The 23,314-nt window shown below is 41.2% G+C and overlaps 1 protein-coding gene across 2 annotated transcripts in view; it reads right to left on the bottom strand.

Moving 5' to 3' along the window:
* Window positions 1-23,314, bottom strand: part of LOC140197572 (teneurin-3-like) — a 2,811,066-nt gene that overhangs the window by 2,515,741 nt on the left and 272,011 nt on the right. For both annotated transcript variants that reach the window (XM_072257693.1, XM_072257692.1), the window contains exon 2: window positions 9,884-9,937. The gene's annotated coding sequence lies outside the window, so the exon portion shown is untranslated. The remainder of the gene's footprint in view (window positions 1-9,883; window positions 9,938-23,314) is intronic.

Raw genomic sequence — 23,314 nt, 5'->3', positions numbered from 1 at the left:
ACCTGGGCCTCAGCACTCAGCTCTGCAGCTGGATCTTCAACTTCCTCACAGACAGGACCCAGGCTGTAAAAATAGGGGACAAGCTCTCTCCTACAATCACTCTGAGCACTGGGGCCCCACAAGGCTGTGTACGCAGCGCCCTGCTGTACTCATTGTACACCCATGATTGTGTAGCCAAGTTTCCATCAAACTCAATATATAAGTTTGCTGATGATACCACAATTGTAGGCCGTATCTCGGGTAATGATGAGTTTGAGTACAGAGAGGAAATTAAGAACCTGGTGGCATGGTGTGAAGACAATAACCTCTCCCTCAACATCAGCAAGACGAAGGAATTGGTTGTTGACTTCAGAAGGAGTAGCGGACTGCACGGTCCCATCTACATCGGTGGTGTGCAGGTGAAACAGACCCCAAATCCTTGGCTTTGCCTGCTGCTAGTGACCGGGGCTGGGGTTGAAGCGCTCGACAGAGATGGTGCTCGGTGCTCAGTGTCGAAGGGCTGGTCGGAGGCTCGAAGTTTTCGGACGACTCAGAGTCGGACTGTGGTCGGGCATGGCAGGGAGAGTTTTCTTCCTTCTCCCGTCTGTGTGAGATGTGGGACTTGCGAGAGACTTTGAACTCTTTTTTTACCATGCCCATGGCCTGTTCTTCATCAAGTTATGGTATTGCTTGCACTGTTGTAACTATATGTTATAATTATGTGGTTTTTGTCAGTTTTTCAGTCTTGGTCTGTCCTGTGTTTCTGTGATATCACAACGGAGGAATATTGTATCATTTCTTAAAGCATGCATTACTAAATGACAATAAAAGAGGACTGCGTGTCCTCATAATCCAAAAAAAAGCTTTAAGTTCCTCGGGGTCAATATCACAAATGACCTGACTTGGTCCAACCAAGCAGAGTCCACTGCCAAGAAGGCCAACCAGTGCCTTTTCTTCCTGAGAAAGCTAAAGAAATTTGGCCTGTCCCCTAAAACCCTCACTAATTTTTATAGATGCTCCGTAGAAACCATTCTTCTAGGGTGCATCACCACATGGTATGGAAGTTGTCCTGTCCAAGACCGAAAGAAGCTGCAAAAGATTGTGAACACGGCGCAGCACATCACACAAACCAATCTTCCAACCTTGGACTCACTTCACAGTGCACGCTGTCGGAGCAGTGCTGACAGGATAATCAAGGACACGACCCACCCAGCCAACAAACTTTTTGTCCCTCTTCCCTCCGGGAGAAGGTTCAGGAGCTTGAAGACTCATAAAGCCAGATTTGGGAACAGCTTCTTTCTAACTGTGATAAGAGTGCTGAACGGATCCCGACCCGGATCTGGGCCGTACCCTCCAAATATCTGGACCTGCCTCTCGTTTTTCTTTGCACTACCTTACTTTCTCTTTTCTATTTTCTATTTATGATTTATAATTTAAATTTTTATTATATTTACTATTGATTTGTACTCCAGGGAGTGCGAAGCACAGAATCAAGTATTGCTGTGATGATTGTACGCTCTAGTATCAATTGTTTGGTGACAATGGTAATAATCATAATAATAATAGTAATAATAATAATTATTAATGTATTTGTAGAAATTTTACCTCATGTCAAACTTCTATTTTAATATTTTGTTTTTATTGACAACAAAACCAAAGCCATAATTGTAGATTTTTACAAAGGATTAAGATTACAGACAAGATATCAAAAACAGAAATGTTAAATTGATGTAATTAATAGCCATTCATGAATTTGAGACACTGTTCTTTCACTTGTTCTTCTACTTTCTTATTCTGTAGTATGAGTACAAGGACTGCTAGACTGGGTAACAGATTCTTCCCCCAAGCTGTGAGATTTTTGAACGCCCTGCTACCACCCAATACACGTTACTTATGACAGTGCCAGCAGCATAATTCTGTTGTATATTTAACTATATGTTGTTTATTCATATTATGACATTTAAAAAGGAACGTGTGTTAGCTATCAGCATTTTTCCAGTGGCCCAAATGAATAAGGAGTGAGAGAGGAGGCAACTCATGGGTCCTTAAGTGAGATTTAAAAGAAACATTTGCTGACTTTCAGTATTTTCCGGTGGCCCAATCAAATAGTGATTCATTAGCAAGGGCAAATAAAATTAAGGCAGAGACAAGTGGAGTGACCATTGTTGAGCAGGCAATTCCGTGAGTGGACTAGTGTTACAGTGGGAAGGCTTTGGCCCATCAAGCTTTGGTGAGAACAAGCTTGAGTAAGACAATCATCTGGAAAGTTTCTTATTCACTCTTCATTTTTCAACTGTTAATACATGGTTAGAGCAGTGGAAGTGGCTCCAGGAGCTGTGTTGCGTTGTTTGTGTGAGATGAAGAATTCTAGGAGACCTTCAGCCTCCCAGATAATCACATCTGCACCAAGTACACCAAGAGGCAGCTCCTCACAAAAGGTGTGAAGGAACTGAAGCTGCTGCTCGATAACCTTTGGTTCATACAGGAAACCGAGGAGGTGATAGATAAGGGCTACAGGGAGGTTCTTGTTGTTGTTGTTGTTGTTGAATACCATTGAGTCACTGTCGACTCTTGGCAACCCTATGGATAGTGTAGTTGTCCAAAGAGTTTTCAAGGCAAAATACAGAAGTAGGTTGCCAGGCTTTTCATCCTTGCAGATTCTGCTGCTGCCCAGATTGGGACCCAGCTAGATTTCAACTCAGGACCATCTGCCTCGAAGTCCAGTGCTGCTGCCACTGCGTCACCAGCAGGCCTGAAGGAAGGTCAGGAGGCAGGTATCTGGGTAATTTTCAGGAAAGGGGAAGGAAATGGGCAGCCAATACATAGAACTCCTGCAACCAGTCCCCTGAATGATAAGTATACTGCTTTGGCTCTTTATGGGGGGGGGTGCGCAGCGATGGGGTCTGTGGCTCTGAATCTGGTGCTGTGGCTCAGGAGGGAAGGGGAAAGAAGAGGACCACAGTAGTGATAATGGATTCCATGGTTAAAGTAATAGACACAAGATTCTGTGGACGCGATAGAGACACCTGGATGGTACGTTGCCTCCTATGTGTCAGGATCAGAGATGTCTCAGATGGGGTCTATAGCATTCTAAAAGGGAAGGGTGAGCAGCCAGAAGCCTTGATACATATTGGTACCAATGACAGAGGTAGGAAAATGGTAGAGATCCTGAAGAGAGAATTTAGGGAACTAGGTAGAAAGCTGAAAGCAGAACCTCTTGGGTAATAATCTCTGGGTTGCAACCTGCGCCACATACTAGTGAGGGCAAGAATACAGTGACTTGACAGATGGATATGTGGCTGAGGAACTGATGCAGGTGGCAGGGTGTTAGATTTCTGGATCATTGGGATCGTTTTGGGGAAGGTATGACCTTTACAAAGAGGATAGATTACACCTGAACCCAAGGGGGAATCAATGTCCTCGTGGGCAAGTTTGCTAGAGATGTTGGGGAGGGTTTAAATTGATTTGGCATGAGAAGGGGAGACTGAGTGATGGGGCTGAGGAATGAGTAGTTGGTATACAAGCAGATGCAGTGTGTAGTGAGATGGTCAGGAAGACAGGCAGATGTCAGGGCAAAATTGTGGTCAGTAGGATGAGTTAAAGTGTAACAGAGGGACAAAATAAGGAAGAAGGGAAAACACAGGACTGAAGATGTTATATTTAAATGCCCACAGTATACAGAATAAGGTAGATGACCTCATAGACAGCTGGAGATTGGCAAGTATGACATTATGGGCATCACTGAGTCGTGGCTAAAAGAAGATTATAGTTTGGACCTTAGTGTCCAATGGCACACCTTGTATTGAAAGGACAGGCAGATAGGCAGGGTGGTGGGGTGGATCTGTGGGTAAAAAAAATGAAATCAAATCCTTAGAAAGAGGTTACATATGATTGGAAGATGTAGAATCTTGTGGGTAGACTTAAAGAACTACAAGGGTAAAATGACCCTAATGGGAGTTATACATAAGAGTAGCCAGGATTTACGCTACAAATTGCAATGGGAGATAGAAAATGCATGTCAGAAGGGCAATGTTATGATAGCCATGGCAGATTTCCATATGCAGGTGTATTAAGAAAATCAGGTTGGTGCTGATTTTGGAACCCAAGAAAGAATCTGTAGAATGTCTACAAGATGGCTTTTTAGAGCAGCTTGTGGTTGACCCCATTAGGGGCTCAGCTATTCTCGATTGGGTGTTGTGTAATGAAGTGGATTTGGTTAAGGAGTTTAAGGTAAAGGAACCCTTATGAGCAGTAATCGTAACATGTTAGAATTCACCCTACAATTTGAGAGGCAGAAGTGAATGACAAATGTATTTGTGGAGTATGTGGAGTACTTCGCCATGTCTTCAACCTGAGCCTGAGGCTCCGGAGGGCTCCTGTGCTGAGGAAGTTGTCCTGCCTCATCCCTGTGCCAAAGATGCCGCGCCCCAGCGGCCTCAATTACTACAGACCAGTGGTATTGACCTCCCACATCATGAATACCCTGGAGAGACTTGTTCTGGAGCTGCTCTGGCCTATGGTCAGGCCACACTTAGATCCCCTCCAGTTCACCTACCAGCCCCGACTGGGAGTTGAGGATGCCATCGTCTACCTGCTGAATCGTGTCTACGCCCACCTGGACAGCCAGCGAACACTGTGAGGGTCATGTTTCTTGACTTCTCCAGTGCGTTCAACGCCATCCGCCCTGCTCTGCTGGGGGAGAAGCTGACAGCGATGCAGGTGGATGCTTCCCTGGTGTCATGGATTCTTGATTACCTGACTGGCAGACCACAGTACGTGTGCTTGCAACACTGTGTGTCTGACAGAGTGATCAGCAGCACTGGGGCTCCACAGGGGACTATCTTGTCTCCCTTTCTCTTCACCATTTACATCTCGGTCTTCAACTTCTGCACAGAATCTTGTCATCTTCAAAAGTTTTCTGATGACTCTGCCATAGTTGGATGCATCAGCAAGGGAGATGAGGCTGAGTACAGGGTTATGGTAGGAAACTTTGTCACATGGTGTGAGCAGAATTATCTGCAGCTTAATGTGAAAAAGACTAAGGAGCTGATAGTAGACCTGAGGAGAGCTAAGGTACCGGTGAACCCTGTTTCCATCTGGGGGTCAGTGTGGACATTACAAATACCTGGAGATACGAATTGACAATAAACTGGACTGGTCAAAGAACACTGAGGCTGTCTACAAGAAGGGTCAGAGCCATCTCTATTTCCTGAGGAGACCGAGGTCCTTTAACATCTGCTGGACGATGCTGAAGATGTTCTACAAGTCTGTGGTGGCCAGTGCTATCATGTTTGCTGTTGTGTGCTGGGGCAGCAGGCTGAGGGTAGCAGACACCAACAGAATCAACAAACTCATTCGTAAGGCCAGTGATGTTGCAGGGATGGAACTGGACTCTCTGACCGTGGTGTCTGAAAAGAGGATGCTGTCCAAGTTGCATGCCATCTTGGACAATGTCTCCCATCCACTACATAATGGACTGGTTGGGCACAGGAGTACATTCAGCCAGAGACTCATTCCACCGAGATGCAACACAGAGTGTCATAGGAAGTCATTCGTGCCTGTGGCCATCAAACTTTACAACTCCTCCCTTGGAGGGTCAGACACCCTGAGCCAATAGGCTGGTCCTGGACTTATTTCCAGGCATAATTTACATATTACTATTTAACTATTTATGGTTTTATTACTATTTATTATTTATGGTGCAACTGTAACGAAAACCAGTTCCCCCGGGATCAATAAAGTATGACTATGATTGTGACTATGACTATTACATTGGAGTAAAAGGATTTACAGATATATGACAAGGGAGCTGGCCAAAATTGATTGGAAGAGGACCCAAGAAGGGATGACGGCAGAGCAGCAATGGCTGGAGTTTCTAGGAGTAATTCAGAAGTCAAAGAATAGATGCAATACATCCAATAGAAGAAGAAGTATTATATAGCCAGGATGATGCATCCGTGGTTATCAATTTAAGTCAAAGCTAACATAAAAGTAAAGAGAGGTCATATAATAGAACATAAATTAGTGGGAAGTTAGAAAATTGGAAACCTTTAATAACCAACAGAATGCAACCAGAAAAGTCATAAGGATGGCAAAGATTAAATATGATGGGAAGCTAGCCAATAATACAAAAGATGATACCTATTTTTTTCATATATATATCTATATGAGAAAAAAATTTCCAGCATTCCAATATCTTACTCTTACCTCTCTTTTACTCTTTATATATATAGAAATAGTAATGAGAGACAAGGAAGTGGTGGACGAACTGAATATATGCTTTGCATCGATCTTTACTGCAAAAGACATAGGCAGAATGCCAGACGGTTGAGAGGGTCATGGGACAGAAGTGACTGAAGTTGCTATTACTCAGGAGAAATTGCTTGGGAAGCTGAAATTCACCTGGATCAGAATGACTATATCTCATAGTTCTAAAAGTGGTAACTGAAGAAGTTGTGGTGGCATTAACAGTGACCTTTTCATGAATAACTATATTTTTGCATGCTTCCAGAGGAAGGGAAAATTTCAAATGTCACTCCACACTTCGAGAAGGAAGGTAGGCAGAAAAAAAGGAAATTATAGGCCAGTTAGACTGTGAAAGATGAGCTTTCAGGAAACTTGGAGACACATAATAAAATGGGCTAAAGTCAGCATGGTTTTCTTAAGGGAAAATCTTGCCTGACAAATCTGTTGGAATTCTTTGAGGAAATGACAAGTAGGATAGACAAAGAATTATCAGTGGATGCTGTGTACTTGGGTTTTCAAAAGGTCTTTGACAAGGTGCCACTCACGAGACTGCTTAGCAAGATAAGAGCGCATGGAATTACATGAAATAAACTAGCAAGGATAGAGCATTGACTGATTGGCAGAAGGTAAAGAGTGGGGATAAACAAAGTCTTTTATGACTGGCTGCCAGTGACTAGTAGTGTTTCACATGGGTTGGCGTTGGGACTGCTTCTTTTTACTTTGTATATTAATGATTTGGATGATGGATTGATGGCTTTATGGCCAAGTTTCCCCTTCGATTTGAAGATGGATGGAGGGCAAGTAATGTTGAGGAAGCAAGGACTTAGACAGATTTGGAGAATGCAAAGAAATGGCAGACGGGATACAGTGTTGTGAAGTGTATAGCCATGTACTTTAGTAGAAGGGATAAAACATAGACTATATTCTAGACGGGAATGCAATTGAAATATCCGAGGTAACTTGGGAGTCCTCATGCAGGATTACCTAAGGGTGACCCTGCAGGTTGACTTGATGGTGAAGAAGGCAAATGCAATTGAAAATATAGAAAACCTACAGCACAATACAGGCCCTTCGGCCCACAATGTAAGCATTCATTCCGCAAGGACTAAAATATAAAAACAAGGATGAATGCAGAATGAAGGCACTAATGAGGCCTCACTTAGACTATTGTGAGCAGTTTTTCAGAGAAAGGACGTGTTGACATTAGAGAGGATTCAAATGAAGTTCACAAAACTGATTCAGGAATGAAAGGCTTATCATATGAGCAGCATTTTATTAGCTCTGGGTTATGAACACTGAATTTATAAGAATGATGGGGGATCTCATTGAAATCTATCGAATGTTGAAAGGTCTAGATAGAGTGGATGTATAGAGATGTTTCCTATACTGTGAGAGGCTAGGACCAGAAGGCACAACCTCAGAACAGAAATGGAAATCAAGAGGAAATTCTTTAAGCAAAAAATCTGTGGAATTCATTGCCACAGGCAGCTGTGGAGACCAAGTCATTTAGTGTATTTAAGGCAGATTAAAGAGTTTGATGGATTCTTAATAAGTCAGGGCAGGAGAATCGGGTTGGGAGGGAATTTGATGAGCTACAGTCAAATGGTGGAACAGACTAGAGGGCTGAATAGCCTACTTCTTTTCCGATGTCATATGGTCTGATTATGTCAACTTTTACTTCAATAGAAATGTTGTAATTATCTGTTAATATCATTGTGTTAATATTCATTTATAGGCTGTATGTGATATATGTAATGTGTTTTGCATCTTGGTCCCACAGGAACATTGTTTTGAATAGTTGTATACATGGTCCGGCCGGTGGGAGAGTGGCATCAGTATCGGACTTTGAGACGGATGGTCCTGAGTTCAACTCTGGCTGGATCTCAACCTGGGCAGCAGAACTATCTGCACAGAAGAAAGGCCTGGCAATCTTCTTCCATATCTTGTCACAAAATCCCCATGGACAGTTTCACGATCCATAGGGTTGCCATGAGTTGATGTGGACTCAACGGCACCATTCACTTGTACCATAGAATTACAATAGACTCAAATGTGAACTTGAGACTACAACATATTTGGTTTTCCTTAAAAAAAGATGCCAATTATTATCTCCAAAATCTCTGGATTCTCAGATGTTCCTAAGTGATGCTGTTAAAAAAAGACTTTTGATCTCAAACAGCTAAACCAAATGGCAGTCTACTTTTGGATGAATTTACAATAGAATTTACTGCAGCAGATTTAATCCCCAGTCTAGAGTGTTATTTTGCTGATGCCAAAATGGAACAAGGAGAGTGGACAGGAAATATCCACTAATATTGAAATGATGTTCTGTGCATTTGACCAACAAAATCTTTGTGTCTGTACATTTGAGCATGTACTGTATCTCTGAGTGAATGAGAGGCAACTTATCACCTGCTGTCAGCTATCATACTGATGCAATCTGCTTGGATTCACACTTCGAGAATGGCCATTTGTGCAACGTCCTGGAAGATGGATAGTGTTCTTGACCCCAAGCATGCATGCTAGGTCAGAATTTTTCAAAAAGAACTGCAAAAAGACTTGTAGCGTGAGTGCTGCTTGAACAATCCAACCTTCAATGATATAAAAACCTGGAGATTTTTGATCATTTCAGAATCCATAGTTATCCCAGTTGTATCACAGCAGACAGTTTATAGCTTCAGCAGTAGCTTTGATATCTTAAATGGCTGAAAAGGATCAATGATCTTGTTGCAAAGCAGCTTTGCTTTGGATCAAAGGCAACTATATTCCATCATTGCTAAAAAGCAACTGCCACTAAATTTTAACAAATAATCTAGTGACTTGGGATTTCTTTTCGTGTGGAAAGAGGAAAAAATGTCTTCAGCTAAGCTGAAAGCTCATCAAAGTGGAAGTTGGAAATATGTGGTACATTTTTGAAGCCACCATGCACAGACTATTTTACAATTTTGCTTCACTCCAAAATCATTCTTACAATGGCAGGAGCAGAAAATATTTTTTTACTCATGTCCATCAAGCTGAAATAGGATTCCTTATTCATCCGGTGCCTCTCTGTAACCTTCTCCAAATAAACAATTATCATGTGCAAAGTGGTGACAGGTTCTTTGTCTCAAGGACATGATAGTCAAGACAAAATCATATATTTAGAATATTAAATATGACTACATGCTCTTCAGCAGGATTAATTTGATATGTCTCAAGACAGAAGTATCATATTTTATGAATGGCAATGCCAAAGTAAAAGCCCTTACCGTTATTCCAGCTGAGATCCAAAAATAAAGGGCATGCAGGTTTCAATATTTCTACATTTGTGACTGACAGTGCTTGGTGCATTCTGCAATGGCAAACGCCAAATCATATTCGAGGTTTTTTTTGTTACCAAGTATATCGTTCTAGATTTTATTTGCAATCTGAAAATGTTTCCCATTGTGTAAATATCAGATCAAATCATAAAAATACAATAACCTCAATTACAAAATTAGCAATTTAATTATGATGAACAATGTGAATAAATTTTCTAGACAAATTATTACTGTTTAGCCAAAAAACATGACAGAAATGGAATTGGAGAACATAATGTAAAACCCACCTCTATTTTCTTCCCTCCCAATCTCCTCCTATCCCAATTTACTGAGTGAATGAGAATTAAGAATAAACTTACGGTTGTTGTTTGGCACCAATCCCAGATTTACCGAGTTGTTGCTGATTCAAATCTCTGTCGAAAGAAAACCAGAGAAGTGAAATAAATAACAACAGAAACAGTTTTGAATTTCTTTCTAACCATGACAGGATTACCCATTACATCCTGAGTTTCCTTTACATCCTCCCACTCCCTTTCTCCCCCAATACCCATAGTTTTTTTTGTGTCTGCGTAGTGATGGACTACATTGAAGTAAGGGCTTTGTGCAGTTGGATCACAAAAAAAGGTTGAGAAAAGTAAGATTACAAAATGAGCTCCCAGACTGAAATAAAAGCAGCTGTAATCTTCAAAGTGCATTTGCTATCACAATTGCTATTCGGAATATTTCATTGCTTTGAAAAGGAAGCATGCGGGGCAAGCAAAAGAAAAGCTAAATACTTCGATAGGCTCAATATTATTCAACGTGGCATCACGTAACAGGATATAGATTGTGATACAAGGTGGTGATAAGATGTTTTATCTTCATCAATTCACAGAGAATACAATGGATGAAGTTGTCATGTGGATCAGGTCAGGCAGCGTCTATGGAGGGAAATGAAGTGTCGACATTTTGGAAGGGGGCAAAAGCCGGAATAAAAGAGTAGGGAGAGGAGAGAAGCAGGTGATAGGTGAATCGAGGGTGGGGGGTGGGGAAAGAAAGGAAGGTGAGAGAGGGTGGAAAAGAAGAGAAAATTTTAGAAGCTGGGAGATGACTCTAGAGGTCCTCACTATTCCTCTTTTGCACAATTTGCTTATTTATTTTGGTAACCTACTTATGACTTACATAATACTGCTGCCACAAAGCAATAAAAAAAAATCACAATATTTATCAGTGATAATATGCCTGAATCTGTTTCTGATAGAAAGGGAAAGCAAAGGGCTGAAGAAGAAGGAATCTGACTGGAGAGGACAGTAGACCATGGATTATAGAGTAGGAGGTGTAAAACCAGAGGGAGGAAGGTGAATATGATGGACAGGTCATGAAAGCAAGGGAAGGGAAAGAGAATGTGTAACGGGGTAACAGGGATAAGGGAAACTGGGGGGTGGGGGAGGGGTCATAGGAAGAGAAAGATTAAGATTCATGCCACCAGATTGGAGACTACCAAGACAGACCTCTCAGCATTTCACCAGTTGCTAAGTTGTGAATCATGCTGAGTTCAAAAGTTCAGCTTTGTGAAAAAGCTGATGTAAAGTTGCTTATTGCCTTCTAATAGTAATGGAACTAGTTCTAGTAAACAATCAGTCTTGGTCCATACGTTAAGTCTCACATTTGAACGTGCTCTAGAACTTAGCATGGATGTGTGACTTTCTTCAAAACAATGTTCTTTCTCAATTGTCCACCAGATCATAATTACCTTATCACCATAGTATCAAAGAAAAGTTAAAACACAGTCAGAAACCATTTGCCTATCCTGCCTGGACTAGTGAGAAAGAAAAAATTCCACCTTCTACCACTCTAGGCTATCACTTTGCAGAGCATGTGCCCTCCTTCCACAGCAGTCACCTTCAGTTTCTGATTGCATATCATTTAGCTGCCTGTCCCATTCCAGCACTGGCATGTCAGTCCTTAATCCTCTCTCCTGCCATCATGCCCATTAACCCTCCCCTATCACTCTGCATCTATCGCGCCCTTCTCACTCCTAATGTGGCATAATTTGCCTAAGATTTCCTCTCCCTTCACTCTTTTTATATTTCCACCTATCACCTGGCAGATTCACCCCTCCTTCTCATTTCTATGTACTGGCTGTCTCTGTCTACAATTGTCAACTATCCCTTTCTCTCCGCAGTTGCTGCTTAACCCACTAAATTCTTCCAGCAATTTACTATTTCCCTCTCGGTTCCAACATTTGTTGTCATTTGTGAATTGAATTCCTCCTTTTAGTCTGATGCCCCTGCACTGCAGAAATCAACACTGAGTATACATGGAACATTTTGAGTGTGAAGAGGTTTTGTGCATTTCTTATTCTTTTCAGGCAGTGAGTTTGACACACCTTATACCCTGAGTGAATACATTCTTCTTCATCTCTTGACTAATTCAACCACCAATTCGATAAATAAGACCATAAGATATATAGAAGCAGAAGTAGGCCATTCAGCCCGTTGAGTCATCTCTGCCATTCAGTCAGGGGCGGATCCAATTCTTCCAGTCATCCCCACTCCTCTGTCTTCTCCCCACACCCCTTGATGACCCGGCTAATCAAGAACCTAACTATTTCTGCCTTAAATGCACCCAAAGACTTGGCCTCCACAGCCACACGTGGCAACAAATTCCACAGATTTACCACCTTCTGACTAAAGTAGTTTCTCCACAACTGTTCTAAGTGGACATCCTTCAATCCTGAAATCATGCCCTCTTGTCCTAGACTCACCTACCATGGGAAGTAACTTTGCCATATCAAATCTGTTCAGGCCTTTTAACGTTTGAAATGTGTCTATGAGATCCCCCCTCATTTGTGTCCTTGAGCAAGGACTTAATCACACATTGCTCTTGTGTCTGTGTGAGGAGTGGCGCCCCACACAGACTTCCAATCTGCGTCTTGTAAGGCATGAAAATGCCCGATACAGGCCTCTCATGGTCTGAGTCGACGTTCGACATTCCCATCCGCCCCCCCCCATTCTCCTGAACTCCAGGGAATACATCCCAAGAGCTGCCAGACGTTCCTCATACGGTAACCCTTTCATTCCTCGAATGATTCTGGTGAATCTTCTCTGAACCCTCTCTAATGTCAGTATATCCTTTCTAAAATAAGGATCCCAAAACACACAATACTCCAAGTATGGTCTTACGAGTGCCTTATAGAGCCTCAACATCCCATCCCTGCTCTTATATTCTATACCTCTAGAAATGAATGTCAACATTGCATTCGTCTTCTTCACCACCAACTCAACCTGGGGGTTAACCTTTAGGGCATCCTGCACAAGTCCCTTTGCATCTCTGCATTTTGAATTCTGTCCCCATCTAAATAATAGTCTGCCCGTTTATTTCTTCCACCAAAGTGCATGACCATAAACTTTCCAACATTGTATTTCATTTGACACTTCTTTGCCCATTCCCCTAAACTAGCTAAGTCTCTCTGGAGGTTCTCTGTTTCCTCAACACTACCTGCTCCTCCACCTATCTTTGTATCGTCAGCAAATTTAGCCACAAATCCATTAATCCCATAGTCCATATCTTTGACATACATCGTAAAAAGCAACAGTCCTAACACTAAAACCTGTGGAACTCCACTGGTAACCAACAGTCAGCCAGAATATGATCCCTTTATTCCTACTCTCTGTTTTCTGTCGATCAGCCAATGCTCCACCCATGCTAGTAACTCCCCTGTAATTTAATGGGCTCTTATCTTGCTAAGCAGCCTCATGTGCGGCACCTTGTCAAAGGCCTTCTGAAAATCTAAGTACACCACATCTATTGCATCTCCTTTGACTACCCTGCTTGTAAATTTCCTCAAAAAATTGCAGTAGGTTTGTCAAGCAGGATTTTCCTTTCAGGAAACCGTACTGGCTTTGACCTATCTTGTCATGTGCTTCCAGGTAGTCGTAATCTCATCCCTAACAATCGATTCCAACAAATTCCCAACCACTGATATCAAGCTATCAGGTCTGTAGTTTCCTTTCTGCTGTCTCCCACCCTTCTTAAATAACGGAGTAACATTTGCAATTTTCCAATCATCCAGTACAATGCCAGAATCTATCGATTCTTGAAAGATCATTGTTAATGCCTTTGTAATCTCTCCAGCTACTTCCTTCAGAATCCAAGGGTGCATTCTATCAGGTCCAGGAGATTTAACCACACTCAGACCATTTAGCTTCCTGAGCACCTTCTCAGTTGTAATTTTCACTTCACATACTTCACTTCCCTGACACTCTTGAATGTCCTGTATACTGCAGATGTCTTCCACTGTGAAGACTGATGCAAAATACGCATTCAGTTCCTCTGCCATCTCTGCATCTCTCATTACAATATCTCCAGCGTCATTTTCTATGGGTCCTATATCTACCCTCAATTCTCTTTTACACTTTATATACTTAAAAAAGCTATGCATCTGGTTTTTGACGTTTCTTCTCAGGGAGGTCAGTTGTTTCTATTGATCTATTATATTTATGCATTTCAATTGAGACTAATATAACATCTCTACTCTTAAATTCAATGCCTCAAATAATAATGAATGCATCTCATATGACTTTTAAACCATTTTCCAGATCTAACCTGTTACCTTTCAGGATCTCCAGGTTCACAATTCAATGTATTTCTCCCCTTGCACACCAGCCAACATCCTGTCATTCACTGTACACTCCTTTGCTTTCATGCATCACCTCAAGTCCATTAGCTGGCATTTATTCTGATTAAATTCCATTTTTTGACCGATGGATCAGACCATTTGTATCTGTCTGAAATCTCTTTACTGTCAACAATAAGACCAATTTTTGCATCACTGGCAAACTTCTTTACCATGCTCCCTCCAGTTCATCAATATATATGAATAAATATACATAAAGTAAGGGCCTAATTAATGAACTCTGTGTAATCTCTTCGGTAACAGCTCTACATTGACAAAGACACTTGTTATTTATTACTCCTCTGCATCATAACATGAGGCCATTTTCTGATTCAATTTCCCACTCTCCCCTGAATTCCATGGACTCTTCCCTTTTTTTGACCAGCTTTGCATGTTGGATCTCAATAAACACATTGTGAAATCCAGGTGGATTATGCCATCTTCATTAACCTTCCTGATAAATTCCTCGAAAATCTCAGTTAAGTTAGTTACACATAACTTTCCCAGACAGTCCTTGATCAACTTGAATCTTTCTGAAGGAATGTTTTGTTGTTCCTTAGAATAAATTCCAATAATGGCGAGGAGGCAGATGTATGTGGTTGAATGGGATCTGGGATCAGCCATGATGGAATAGAGGAGCAGACTCAATGGGCTGAATGGCCTTATTCTTCTCCTACATCTTATGGTCTTATTTTCCCATTACACTGTTACACAAAGTTTGCCCTGGTTATTGAGAACCATAGATAGAGTCATTTTCTCCACAAGGTGGGATACTCGAGGGAAGAGGTTTATGGTGGGAGGGAAGAAATTCAAAGGAGAGTGGAGGGGCAAGTTTTAACAGAGAGTTTGGTGGTTAAATGGAATGAACTTTCAGAGGAAGTGCAGAAGCAGACACAATTACAATGTTTTAAAATACATTTGGACAGGTACTTGGATGGAAAAGGAGTACAGGGATGTGAACCTAATATAAACATCATGATTAGCATGGACAAGATGGCTTGAAGGGCCATTTTTGTGCTCCATAGCTGTATAACTCTATGACACTAAGTCTACTCCACAAATGCCCCATTGGTATCCCATCCATCTGTCCAGTTTTTAAATCCAGAATTATCCCAAGCATTATCTTGATGGGCTTGGTACATATACAATTCAGGAATTTTGTGCCCTTTAAATTGCATCCTTGTTAATATTATGGTGAATTATATGCTGAATGAGCAAAACTGAATCATTGTAGATATCCCAGCTGGGAAAAGTAATGCAGAGTGATCCTTCCAGAACCTACCCTCAAGGGCATTGTGAGACAAATTGCAGTTCGAAGCCAGGAATTTAAAGGTAAAATGGGTGAAAATTGGGCGAAGAACAAAATTCTTTTGAACTTTTATGATTTGACCCAGTTATTTGCATATTAATGATTGTGGCTTTTTTTCAATAGTTTGGCATGTTACGTCTAATATACATATGCACCACACAATTTTAAACTGTTTACTCGTTTATCAAAAATTGTGCTCCAAAATGTTCCTCTGGTAGTTATGATCTTTTTTGACCTGATATAAAAATGAATGCTATTGCAGCAACAGATTGTTGTGAGCACGAAGAAGCTAAGATCTTCCCATCTTGCTACAGGTTACAGACAAAAGGCAAAGTGCAAATACTGGAAAGCCTTTGTACTGCAAACATATGACTTCTCTTTCAGTATGAGCATCAGATCTTGAACTGCCTCACTAAATGAGCTGCCACCCATCATTGCAATAGGTCCATCCAATGAAAAAAATCAATTATTTCAGCAGGTTGAAAAATAAGATTAGCAGTGCAGCTGAGGTGAAAGAGATCATTGAACTCTTGAAACTGTCGAAGGCATGATTAGATGTTTTCCTCAGTTTTATGGACTGTGAAAAGGGATAAGAATTCATTTCTTAACATCAGACCAACTGAAAGTGCAGAACAGAGAAAACGCAGCCTTAAATGGGCCTGCGATATCAACCTTATCCATCTCTAGCTATCTTATGGCATGAACAAAGCAGATGTGACCACCGATGATGTGCTGGAGTGGCCCCAGGCCCACAGAGTTCGGTACTAATGGAAGGATATAACCAGAAAGAACAGCAGGGAATTCAAACCCTCCAGATTAGAAAAGAGGCAGAATAGACTAAAGGTCGAACAAAATAATTGAGAAAGGTCACAAAATCTGAAGATAAATAAAAGAACTGTTACCTTACAAGCAATTTGAAATAAATGCACATCACAAAAAAAAGTTTCTCTGAGCTATAACATAATATTTGGATATTCTGAACGATCTCCCCTTGAAATAAAAATGATTTTTCAAGTTAATTGAACTGTACACATGTACGCTGATAAAGAAAATAGCATTCTTACAGAGCCAAGGTTCAAAACACAGTACGTATAATCACAAACAGCACAGGGCACATATAGTTACAATAGCACATACAGTCACAATATAATATTCGCATAATATTCAGTTGCGTGGCCTGAAGATTGATGGTGTATGGGATGTTGGTCCTGGAGCATGTTTCTGCAGTAACTAGTCTGCTGCAGTTCCTCATCTCCCGCAGTTGCAGACAAAGCAATCCAGTTTGTCTTCCAGGGATTGAACACCGAAGAGCAGCACGGATGGGAGAGCCGGCCTGCAGAGGCCAGTCCCCAGCCCAGCAGGGATTCCAGCACACTGCTGATTTAATTTGGAGGCCCTAAACACCATATACAGGCTGGTGGAGTTTTACTCAGTTGATCATTTCTGGACAGGCATCATTTTCCAGACCTCTCATAGCAAACAATGAGTGAAAAAGGAATATCAAATAAAAAGGATACCCGTTCAATTAGTTAAGACCGTTCACATATAATTGGGGGAAGTGGGACCATTGATCTGCTCTGTCATAACTAAAAAAATATCAAATGGAGTTTCATCTACAAGGCAAAACATAGTTCAAAGCATTCTTGCCAAAATCTCTTAAAATATCACAAATCTTTTATCATCTGAGCAATGTAATTAGAACATTGATTAACACATGCCGAATGCTGGAGTAACTTAGCAGATCAGGCAGCATCTATGGAGAGCAATAAACAGTCAACGTTTTGGGCCAGGGAAGGAATGAGAAAGAAACCAGAATAAGAAGGTGGGAGGAGGGGAAAGAGTACCACCTAGCACGTGATAGGTGAGGCAGCTGAGGGGGAAGATAGGTGGGTGATGGTGGTGGTGGTGGTGGGGGGAGCGTGGAATTCTGTGAGAAGCTGTGTGGTGATAGGGAGAATTAGTAGTGCTACTGGGACTTGATGGTAATCCCTATGGTGAGTCAGCACACTCGATGTTGACATTGGACTTGGACTGGTGACAAGGAGGGAGGTTAGGTACGTCTCTGGGATCATCAGGTGGGCACCCTCCTTCTTTGACGTTTCATTGATAAGCCCACAATGTCTCCAGAGGGCTCAATGGTGCTACCTGGCGTCCCAGATACATCCCCTAAGTTCCATACCCTCCTGTCTTCATCTTGCAGCCCAGTTGTTGTCTTTCCTTTTAATCCAAATCCAATTGCTGCTTTCTTCTGCTGCGTTAGACAAGGACTTGATTGCTTGTTGGAGGGGGTGACCCCTCAGCCCCATCTTCTTCAATTGACTGGTTGTAGATGTAGCAACGAATCCCCTGCATCCCACTTCTACAGGGAAAATCTTGGTCTTCCAGCCATTCTGTGCCACTTCAGTTGCCAGTTCAGAGTACTTGGTCTTTTTCCTCTCACAAGCTTCTTTGACACCATCTTCCCATGATACTGTCAATTCCACAACATATGCCAGCTTGGCTGTTGTGGACCACAGGACCATGTCTGGCCGGAGTGTTGTAGCCGCAATGTCTGGGGGAAACACAAGCTTTTTTTCCCAAGTCTGCGTCCATTTTCCAATCCCGAGCAACCTGCAGAATGCTTACATCTTTTGATGTTATATGGTGCTCTGGAGGTTGGCCTGCTGGTACAAATGGTGTGATGTGGACATTTCCAGCCGATGTTTGTGGGAGAGCATTTGTGGTGATTCACCTCTGTTCCAAGATTGATGCCAGCTGTCTGAGAACTTGGTTATGCCGCCAAGTGTACCACCCCTGGGTGAGGCTCATGGTGCATCCTGTTAAAATGCGTATATGGCTCCTACCCATCATTTTATTCCTCTCCATAGTTACTGCTTGACCTATTGAGTTCCTTCAGCATCTTGTGTGTGTTCCTCTAGATTTCCAGCTTCTGCAGAATCTTTTGTGTTAATGTACAATATGTTAATTTATTAACATAAAGGCTGTCTGTTGTAAAAATAACATCTGACTTGAGCAACGTTATTAGAATATAGATTAAAGATGTATTCACTCTAATTTTTTACTCTTTCTCTTTGGCAATAGAAAATAACAATTTCTCTTTTTTCTGCAACCAGAGACTGAAGGAGGATGCAACAATATTGTACAGTGAGCCCAAAGATCATGTAAAAATGAAGAAGGGATGGTGATACAAAGGTATTGGCAGATGGCAAGATTAATAAAACCAAATACATTTGTTATCACGCAGAAGATGAAAACCAGGCAAAATTTCAGCAGACTTTAATTTCCTAGAAACGCAAGGTTAAAATTAAGTCATGCTACCTGGATATTATGATTTACAGCACTTTTCATGTTTCTAATCTTGTAAGTTTAGAATCACACTTCTCATGGCACATCCACATGATGTACTGCTCATAGAGGCAGGCAGATCACACACACTTCATGCACAATATTTTATTCTACTCTGAAGGTGGGATGTATATTTGATGGCTTGTCCCCTTTAAGTGCTTAGAAGCAACAAATGCAAGAAACATAAATATGAAATAGCAGCCTTTCTTTTCCCATTCTTATATGCTGCTGACACTTTGAAGTGTAAAATCTCAAACATAACACATTCACGCTTGGATGAGAGTGATTTTATACTTGGATGTTTGAAGATTTCGAATGAGATTGGAAACATGAGCTGCATAACATCTGAAAGTTCGTTATGTAGCAAAAGTCCGTAGTGACAACATAAATGCTCCCTTTTCTTAGCAGCACACACAAAATGCTGGAGGAACTCGGCAGGTCAGGCAGCATCCTTGGAGGGGAAGTTTGGTCAATATTTCAGGTTGAGACCCTTCATCAGGACACTGAATCATAAACAAGAGAAAAGTCCTCAGATTCTGGAAATCCAAGCAACACACACAAAATATTAGAGGAACTCAGCAGGTCAGGCAGCATCTATAGAGGGAATTTTGGTCAATGTTTCTGACTGAGACCTTTCATCAGGACACTGAATCATACGAGTCCTGATGAAGCATCTGAATCTGAAATGCTGACTGTTTATTCCTTTCCATAGATGCTATCTGACCTGTTGAGTTCCTCCAGCATTTAGTGTATGTTACTCTGGATTTCCAGCATCGGCAGAATCCCTTGTGTTCATGATTTACTCCCTCTTCCTCACAGTACATCATGAATGCAGTTTGTGGCATCCACAGAACTGACTTTAGGACTATGTAGAATATACAACACAGATACTAGACATTTATTTGATCCAGTATACGTGAGCCACCCACCTCTTACTGCATTCCTTCACTGAAATCTATTTGCATAATCCACTGTTCCTTTCTCCCTCACTGACTTGTCCAGTATTCCAATAAATGCACCTATACTTTTCACTTGAAACTCTCCCTTCAAGAGTGAATTCTGCATGTTCATCGTTCCTTGTGTAAAGCAGTTTTGTCTGAATTCCATGCTGATAACTTAATGGCTGCTAGTTTTGTTTTTCCACACAATTAGAAACTTTTGTTTTCAATATCCACTTTATCCAAACCTTTCATAAGGTTAAAGAACTCTATTAGGTCACCCCTCAGTTTTTTTTCAATAGAACAGAGACTCAGTCTGTTCAAACCGTCCTGATATGCATACCCTTACATTTCTGATTCTTGGGTGATACAGGTGACATTTGTGCATGATAATAGAGGTGACATTTCCCTCTACGTCACTCACCAGGCCAATTTGAAAGTTCCTTACACAGCAAAGTTGTAGCACCTTTGCGAAGGACTGTAGCACTTTAGGAAAACAATCTACCCACCCTTTTCAAGAACAGTTAGAAATTGACACTAAGTACTGGATGCCAATGGAAGTACTTTTCCTTTCAATGAACCATGCCGTTCTTTAAAGTTCAAAGTAAAATTATTATCAAGGCATGTATATGGCACCATATGCTATTTATTTTCTATCACAATAGAATAAATTGATCCCGGGAGAATAGAATAAAGACATACAATAGAATCAATGAAGTACCACACACAAAGACAGACAAGCAACTACTGTGCAAAGGAAGACCAACTCTGCAAATAAAAAAAGAAAACCCAACAATAATAATAATAATAATAATAAATAATACTGAAGAACATAAGCTGTTGAGTCCTTGAATGTTCTGAACTTTCATTTCATTGTTCTCCATATGTCTTTTAATCCTACAAGGGGTGATTGATAAGTTCATGGCCTAAGGTAGAAGGAGATGAGTTATTAACTTCAAACTTTCTGCATTTTCACTCAAAGAGTTGAACCTCATGTACCTGTAATGAGAGCAGTATAACTCATCTCCTTCTACATTAGGCCACAAACTTATCAATCGCCCCTGGCATGGACCACCTGAATGTCCAAGACACTCTTATTTCGTACACGTGCAGTTCAACTCTTTGAGTGATAATGCAGAAAGTTTGAAGTTAATAACTCATCTCCTTCTACCTTAGGCCACGAATTTATCAATCACCCCTGCTGAGGACCACTTCTACAAAGAAGGGATCCGTATGCTCTACGACCGCTGGACTAAGTGCGTACATGTAGGAGGGGGCTATGTTGAAAAATAAATGTGCTAGGTTTACTAAAATTGACTCCTTCTACCTCAGGGCACGAACTTATCAATCACCCCTTGTAATTGTCACAGAATTGTAATTATTAAGGTACGTCAGCCCACTCCTCACCTCCTCAAGTTTCAACACTGACTTTACCTGATCTCTTTGTTCCTTAAGCAAAAACCAGGATTATTATTATTTTTTTGCAAAAGGTAATAGCTGAATAATGTTCTCCTGAACAGCTGGAATGACACCTGGTATTCATAGAATAACCTGATATTGCAATAATCTTGTTATATTTTTGATTTAGCTTCTGAAATTCTGTCAGCTTTGAAAAGATTACTCTAATCCTCACAACCCCAGTGTGAATCATAAATAATACATGTATTTTGGTGGCAATCTGCAATCCCACTGGTGACCTCAGTTGGGTCATTTAAATACTGAATACTGCATTGCCAATGAAATGTGTACTTCTCGGACACTGAGCTGATGAAAGATTTTGGTACTCCGAAAATTCATTTGGAACTTAACATTGCAGAACGGCAATAATCACGTCACCCACAATATGGAGCCGTGCTGTGTTCAATATGGATGAGCTGATCTTCTACTCCTGCTAAAGATTCCTGATACACTTGCTTTGTAATCGCCCGCTAGTTGTCATTATGCTGTTAGAACTCACAAGGGCAAGGCTATTCCTCTCCCAGTTTCTCACATTTCTGAATTTGTGGCTTCTCATCAATTCCTTGCTAACCAATCCAGAGTGGCCTCCACTGGATGCAAAATTCCTTCCTCTTCTCAATAGCTCTGATATGCCTCTTGCCAAGTAGTTATGTCACTTCTAATGCTGTCTTTTAAGAGGGTAGGTGAAAAATTTGGGAAATATTCACCTTTTAAACTCATGGTGATGATGAATTGTCTCACACCAGCCAGACCAGCAAAGGGTGAAGTTAATTCATATGCTTGCTCTGATTGCCTAGCAGATACAGAAACCTGGTGAAATAATTTGGAATCGCTCAATCAGATGGCTAGGGAACATTCATGAGCAACATGTTTTTCCAAAAAATGTTCGTGTCAGACATTCCTAATTCCTAAGGATGGCACAGCAGTGTGGCAGTTAGAGTAATGCTATTACAGCACCATGTTCGATTCCTGCCAGTCTCTGATCCTGACCGCATGGGTTTCCTCCCACATTCCAAAGACATGTGGGTTAGGGTTGGTGAATTGTGGGAATGTGGGCAAAGTACGTTGGCGCCAGAAGGGTGGTGACACTGCAGGCTTGGGCTGCCCGGCACAACCATGCAAACGACACTTTCCACTGTATTTTTCGATGTGCATGTGGCAAATAAAGCTAACCTTTTAATCTCATTTCATTAACAGTGAGAGAGCTCAGCCACAGTATTGCAGAAACCAAGGTTAAGTACTTTCAAATGTTCTGCAATACACCTGAAGCTCAACAAGTACAACTACTCACAGGGCTGTTGCAATCTCCCTTTCGCTAATTCCACATGAATATTAGTTTGGGTGCTATCTTCAAGGGATATCATGGAAGAGTTTTCCTCTCAAAATCTCCATGTGCTTTTCAACTGAATTTAAGTGGCTTTGATAGAACTTTACTCTGAAAGTATACAAAATTATGAGGAGTACAGATAGGGTAGGTGCAAGCAGGGTTTTTCCATTGAGATTGAGTAAGTCTACAACTAGAGGTCATGAGTTACATGTGAAAAGCAAAATGTTTTATGGGTGCATGACAAGGATCTTCACTCAGAAGGTGGCGAGAGTGGGGAGTGGTGAATGTGGGTTCAATTTCAACATTTAAGAGAAATTTGGATTGGTACATGGATGGGAGTGGTATGGAGGGCTTTGGTCAAGGTGTAGGTAGAAGGGCCTGTTTCTATGGTGTTTTTGTCTGTGACTCTATGACTCTATTGTCCATCGCTAAAGACCTTTGAAAGTTAATACATGTGTCTGGAGTCACACATGGGCCAGAACAGCTCAGGATGGCGCATTTCCTTTCTGAAGGTCCATATTAATCTGAATGGGTTTTATGACAATGCACTAGTTGTGGTTTCCATTCCTTCATTGAAGTATTTTATTTTTTATTCCCAGTTTTTAAGAATTTAATTCTTTGAATTTCAATTCCTGGTTACCATGGAGGGATTAGTGATCCAGAACCTTGGCTGCTTGTCCAGTAATCCAATCCCTCCACGATGGAACTTAAGTATTTGCAAAATGAAGTACTTAGCTAAGACTGCCAGAACAGAGT

The sequence above is a fragment of the Mobula birostris genome, chromosome 5 (genome assembly GCF_030028105.1).
Source record: "Mobula birostris isolate sMobBir1 chromosome 5, sMobBir1.hap1, whole genome shotgun sequence".
Classification (NCBI taxonomy): Eukaryota; Metazoa; Chordata; class Chondrichthyes; order Myliobatiformes; family Myliobatidae; genus Mobula; species Mobula birostris.
Note: the sequence above shows the minus strand (reverse complement) of the source record. Positions and strands in the feature narration are given on the sequence as shown.